This window comes from Marmota monax, unplaced genomic scaffold (assembly GCF_021218885.2).
Source record: "Marmota monax isolate L192 unplaced genomic scaffold, Marmota_monax_Labrador192_F-V1.1 WCK01_AAM20220418_F8-fsc02719, whole genome shotgun sequence".
In the NCBI taxonomy this organism is placed as follows: Eukaryota; Metazoa; Chordata; class Mammalia; order Rodentia; family Sciuridae; genus Marmota; species Marmota monax.
In genome coordinates this window covers 3,241-10,150 of record NW_026692994.1, presented here as the reverse complement: position 1 = coordinate 10,150, position 6,910 = coordinate 3,241, and the positions used below count along the sequence as shown (strand labels likewise).

Here is a 6,910-nt window from a genome sequence, read left to right as displayed (position 1 = left end):
ACTGAATTTCTCAAGACAACAGAATTAAAAAAAAAAAAAATACTTCTATGGCTGTTCTATGACACTTATTTGACCCAGTTTTGTGAAACTTTCAAAGAACCTTTCAGGGACTTAAAAATTTAGGCCAATTAACTTTTTTAAAATATTGGTATCTTATGATTGTTGTATAGATATAAAGAGAATGTTATGAGATTATCAAGAATTCACCATGAACATCCAGTGAAGCCTCTGGACCAAGCTGTCTTCTGGATAGAGTTTGTCATGCGCCACAAAGGAGCTAAACACCTCCGGGTGGCTGCCCATTACCTCTCCTGGTTCCAGTACTACTCTTTGGATGTGCTTGGGTTCCTGCTGGCCTGTGTGGCAACTGGGATGTTCATCATCACCAAATGCTGTCTATTTTGTTGTCGGAAGTTTGCTAAAACAGGAAAGAAGAAAAAAGAGGAATAGTTTATTAATCCTGAACCTGGAGTACTGACAGATGGGCCTCTTCCAGTTTACCCCAGCAATAAGATGTTACAATGCTAGAATCCTTTCTGTCTGTGGAAAAACAAATGTTTACAATCTACCTAATCAACTCAAAGTTTCTTTTCCAGAAATTTAATTCCTAGTTAAGGGAAATAAACATCCTGGGGCGGTGGGGGGGGGGGAGGAATCAAACACTGCAGAAGGTTAAACTATATGACTATATGAACCTATGTAGAAATTTAATATTATAATTTATTAGTATACAAAAAAAAACTTAATAAACTTAATTACAATTATGCATTGAGACAAAAACAGTAAGGATTCACTCATTATCAGTATGGTTTCTCAAATTCCCAGCCTGCTTAATTTCATTTAGGCACAGAATTTTGTACATTTAACTTTCCTGAAGAAAGACACTTGCCTTTTTTCCAGCTAAGTCATTTCCCCATAAAATGTTTTATAGAATTAGAAGCATAATGATTCCTATGTACTTTCTACAGCACAATTGAGTCATTGAAGAAAATATTTGGTTTCATTACCTCATTATAGTTATTTACTCTTAATCCATCAAATAAATTGAACTGTTTGGCCACTCTCATAATCATGCTTTGGAAATAGACATTAGGTCTCAATTTTAGGTTGTGGTAATACAGAACAGGAACAGGAAAGAAACTTGCTAAATTCTTATTTTTTCCTCAAATATGACACAAGGTTACCTATATTTGTTACTGTTATGATGTGAAATGTAATGAGTTTTTGTAGACAGTTTGCAGTTATATTTAAATTCTATAATCTGTAATAATGAAGAGCATGTCTAATTTTTTTCTTTTTCCTCAGTAGCTTATTGTCTCATATCACCTATAACAGTAGTAAAGGATCTACATCATTTGGAATGACTGAAAATAAAATCTTCATACTTTTCCTGCAAAACTCAGCATGTTATCTATTATAACACTCGGTAACATTGAAAACAATATAAAAATTACGTAAGTTGGTTGGAAAATAGGTAAACAAAATCACAAGTAATCCAAATGCTGTCCTTTAAGGAAAACATCACTAAACCTTTTTATGATCAAAATGTCCCAAATTCAGGAATAGTTAGTGGTTTAGTCAGCATGTTTGCTACTATGACTAAAAGACCTACAAGAATTATTGTAGAAGAGGAAAAGTTTATTTGAGGGCTCATGTTTTATTCCATAGAAGGTTGCCTCCATTTCTTGAGTCTGGAGGTGAGGCAGAATATCATGGGGGTATTGTATGGTGGAATAATAATCAGGAGGTAGAGAGAGATTCCACTTGCCAGATATAAAATATGTACCCCAAAGCCATGACCCCAATGACCTGCCTCCTGTAGCCACACCCCACCTTCCTTCAGTAACCACTCAATTAATCCCATCAGGTGATTAATTCACTGTTTGGCTTAAGACTCTCATAACCCAATCATTTCCCCTCTGAACTATCCCCCATTGTGTCTCCCGTGAGCTTTTGGGGGACACCTCAAGTCCAAACCATAATAGTTAGTTATTTTTTTTTGTTATAAAGACCACCAGCCAAGCTTCACAAGAAATATTCTCCATCTTAAGTTTAATTCAAAATAAATATTAAAGCATTTTGCATCTTTTTCCACTTTTTATTGGTGCATTGTAATTTTATAAACTGATAGGATTTGTTGTGACATATTTGTACATACAAACAAAGACACAATATAACAATATAATTTTGCCAATATCACTTCCCAACACTTTTCCCCTCTTACCTCACATTCCACCCTTTGGAGGCTTTCTGCTTCTGCTCTTCTACTGATTTTCATGAGATCTACCTCCATCTTTCCTTTTTTTGCCTCTAGCTTCCACATCTGAGAGAAAACATAAAAACCTTGACTTCTGAGTTTGACTTATTTATTTTGTTTAACATAATGATCTCTAGTTCCATCCATTTTCATGCATATAACATAATTTTATTTTTCTTTATGACTGAATAAAATTCCATTATGTATAAAAGCCACAATTTTTATAAAATCCATTCATCCACTGGCAGACACCTAAGCTAGTTTCATAGTTGAGCTATTGTAAATTGTGCTTCTAAAAATATAAACATGGATATGCATGTATCAGGGTAATAAAATGACTTTAATTATTCATGATAAATACTGAGAAGTGGTATAGCTGGGTCTTATGATGGCTCCATGCCTCATTTTTGAGGAACCTCTATACTGATTTCCATAGTGGTAGTACTAGTTTACAATGTCTCCAATATTGTAAAAGTGTTTTCTTCACATTCTTTCCAGCATTTTATTTTTTTTATTGATGACTGCCTTTCTGACTGGTATAAGATAAAATCCAAGTATACTTTTGCTTTGCATTTCCATGAAGATTAAATGTATCAAAGATATTTTTCACATTTTTTGGTTATTTATATTTCTTCTTTTGAGAAGTATCTTTTTTATTAATTTGCCCATTTGTTGATTTGGTTTGTTTTTTTTTTTTTGGTGTAAAGTTTTTTAAATTCTTTATATATTCTAAATATTAATCCTTAGTCAAATGTAACTAGCAAAGACTTTCTTCCATTCTGTATGTTTTCTCTTCAAAATTATAATTGTTTTGCTGTGCAGAAGCTTTTTAATTTGATGCCTTCCCATTTATTAACTCTTAGCATGATTTTCTGAACTTTATCGTTCTATTGAGAAAGTCATTTCCTGTGCCTATATACTGGAGTGTTGACCGTTTGTTTTCTTCTGGACTTGCATAATTTCTAATTCCTAGGTCTTTGATCCATTTGGGGTTTATTTTTGTGTAGGGTCACAGTTAGGGGGCTAGTTTCATTCTTCTACACATGATAACCAGATCCCAACATCATTTCCTAAATAATCAATCTATTCTCCAGTGTATTTTTGACAATTTTGTCAAGAATCAGACATCTGTAGATTTGTGGGTTTGTCTCTGTGTCTTCTATTTTGTACCACTGGCCTGTGTGTCTGTTTTAAAACAGTACCATGCAATTTTTGTTACTATAGCTCCGTAGTATAATTTGAAGTCAAATATTTTGATGCCTCCAACATTACTTTCTGGGTTTAGAATTGCCCTGGCTTTTCTGGGTTATTTATTCTTCTAAATTAATTAGAGAACTGCTTTTTTCTAGTTCTGTGGACAATGTCATTGTTGTTCTCATGGTGAATTAACTGTATTTGTATATTGCTTTTTATTATAGGGCATTTTAATAATATTAATTCAGCCTATCAATGAACATCTTTTGAGATCTTTAATTTCTTTCTTCAATGTTGTCCACATTTCATTGTAGAGGTCTTTCACCTCCTTAGAAAACTTTTGTTTAAAAATTAGAGAAATTATAGGAAAGGTTTGGATGAATTATTTTTACATCTTATCTAATAATTTATACATATATATATATATATATATATATATATATTAAATACAAATAGAACTAATACAGTAAGTTGTTAAAAATACTGTTAAATCATGAAGACTGACTTAGTTTTCATGCAACTTATATATGAACAAAAGAGTAATATTCATCAAATAGTGAAAAAATATTACAATCATCAGAAATTTAAACAGTTTTGTATACAAATAAGTGAAGCAGATGGATAAGCAATTCACAGAATTAAAAGTGGCTAATAACATGTAAAAGATGAGACTAATTATAAAAGGAAATAGAATGTATTCAATAAATTTTAATAAATCCTGTCAGCAAGTCACAAGTAGAAGGACATACCTCAACACAACTAAAGACACATATTCCTGATGCACAAATAACATGATATTGAATTAGGAAAAGTTGAAATTTTTTCTTTAAATTTGGGAGCCAGAGAAGAATGTTCACTTTCACCACTCTTACTCAATATGATATTGTAAATCCGACCCAGAACAATTAACCAAAGAAAGAAAGAAATTTCATCCAAATAGGAAAGAAAGAAGTCAAATTATTACTGTTTTGAGTCCACACAATCTTATATAGAAAAAAAAAAACCCTTCTCATCCCACCAGAAACCTTTTGGATGAAAAGTAATAGACAAACCATTCTTGATAATGTTACTGGATTCATGATCAACACCAATAAGAAGCTACCTGAAAAATCAAGAAATAAATTCAATTTATAATAGTTACGGAAAAATAATTAGCTAGCAATAAATTTACCATGAAAGGTAAAAAAAAATAAAATGTTAATTCTGAAACACTGATAAAATAAATTGAATGAGTCACATGCAAAAATGTAAAGACAGCTCACCTTTGTGAACGTCTAGAGCGTTCGGGTCCCTGGGTAAGGGTCACGAAATAACCGGGACACGGGATGCAGAGCCAAGGCAGCAAATGCAACTGCATGCTGAAGTTTATTTGCAAGTTCCTTTTATACACTTCTTCTAACAAAGCAAGCAATTCTTCAATAACACTTTACCCACATTGTCCAAATATCATGCCTCAGCGGATACACAGAGCTAGATTCAAATTGTTCCTGTTTGTTTGATAAGTACCCTCCTAAAGTTCTTTGTAGACATTATCTACTCCTCTGAGGATGCATTTGTTTCTTCAGAATGTACTGCTCCCAGGATAAGTATGCAGGAAGCTTCTTCCTCTTGGCCAAACCATGCAGAACTTGTGCCTTGCGATAAGGGGAAGAGAACGTTTCCTCCTCCTAGCTGAGGTTTGCCTCAGCTGACCTAAATCACAGCCACAGCTCTTGCAAAATGTCAGGCCTGAGGGAGCTAAACTCTGCACACTTAAACCCGAACACACCTTCATAAGAAGAATTCAGTTTGGTATAATGTCCACAAAATATAAAGCAATCTAAGGTCAGAAAGCAAAACTTAACAAAATACTGAGGAACTCCTTCACAGAAATAACCAATATAATATAAATATAGTAAAAACTATCTGGATCCATGAAAGACACTTGGAGAGCTAATACTTCTGAAAAAAACAGTGAGAAATATTATAATATTTTGCCTCAAAATATATTACAAAATATATTAAGTTATAGAAAGTGAAGCAGCAAAGAATTAGCATAAAATCTGATAAGTGGACCATTGTAGCAGAATATAGAACCAAAAAATCAGTCCACCAATTTATAGTAACTTGACTTTCAACATAGGGACCAACAAGTGGTGAAAGAAAAACTTAATTTCCACATATAGAAGAATAAAACTGTACTTCTACTATTTACCAAATAAATAATCAACTCAAAACATATTAAAGATATAAATGTAAGTATGCAAATTGTAAAACTACCAGAAGAAACATTTCAGACCATAACCCTCAGCAAAGGGTTATTGACTCTAACCCAAAAGCACAAGCAACATAAGTAAAAATTGAAAAACAGAACATCAAAGGAAACAATCAAAAGAATTAAATGAAAACATATGGAATTGGATAAAACACTTGCAAACCATTCATCCAACAAGAGAATGATATCCTCAATATATCAAGGTCCCAATTACCTCACCAGCAACAACAATTAAAAAGAGGAAAAAACAATGGAATAGAAAGAAATTTCTCAAAAAGGAGATATAAAAAGTGGTCCACAAATATATAACAAAAAAGCTCACCATCAATAATTATTAGAAAAACACAAATAAAACTACAGTGATATATCATCTTACTCCAGTTATAGTGAACACTATTGAAAGACAAAAAATAAGTAGTATTGGCAAAGATATAGAGAAAAGAGTAGGCTTTTACATTGTTTGTAGGAATGTAAGTTAGGGTATACATTACAGAAAAGAGTACTAAAGTATTACAAAAAGAATGAAATAGAAATACTACGAGATGTAACCAGTTTCTTTCTGGGCATATATACAAATGGAAAGAAACCTGCTTGTGAAAGAAATATCTACACTGCCATTTTGCTTTTAACATGTTTCACAATAGCCAAGACTATAATCTAACCAAGTGTCTATCAACAGGTAAACAGATATAGATAATATGGAATATGAACAGAATTACTTTCACTTAATATATTTTATGTAAATATTCAATCATTATTTCTATAAATTAAGGAAATTCTTTGTGACATTTCTGTGAGTACATGTATTATGTTTTAATCATATCCTCCCAGCCTACAATTTCCCCTCCTTCTCTCCTCTAACCACTTTCCTCTGTCTTAACAATACCTCTTTGATGTTCAGGGTTTTTATTTTAATTCCCATAATGAGAAAAGATATGTGACATTTGTCTTCTCTCTGGCTTATTTCCCATAAAAAGATGATCTCTAGTTCCATTCATTTTTTTTCTACAAATAACATGACTTTATTCTTCTTCACAGCTAAATAAAATTCTAATTATATGTGTGTATAACAACTTATGTATATGATATATGTGTGATATATGTGTGTATCACCATATATATATATATATATCATATATATATATATATATAAAACCATATGATGATATATAATATATATCTATACCTATAGGCATATAGATATA

General features: G+C 32.0%; 1 long non-coding RNA gene across 1 annotated transcript; it reads right to left on the bottom strand.

Moving 5' to 3' along the window:
- Window positions 1-6: 6 nt before the first annotated feature.
- On the bottom strand, window positions 7-5,203 carry LOC124098072 (uncharacterized). Its single transcript, XR_006853465.2, has 4 exons — window positions 4,714-5,203; window positions 4,504-4,553; window positions 2,225-2,323; window positions 7-418 (listed from the first exon to the last, which is right to left on the bottom strand). It is a non-coding gene; the product is annotated as an uncharacterized LOC124098072 (long non-coding RNA).
- Window positions 5,204-6,910: the final 1,707 nt, after the last annotated feature.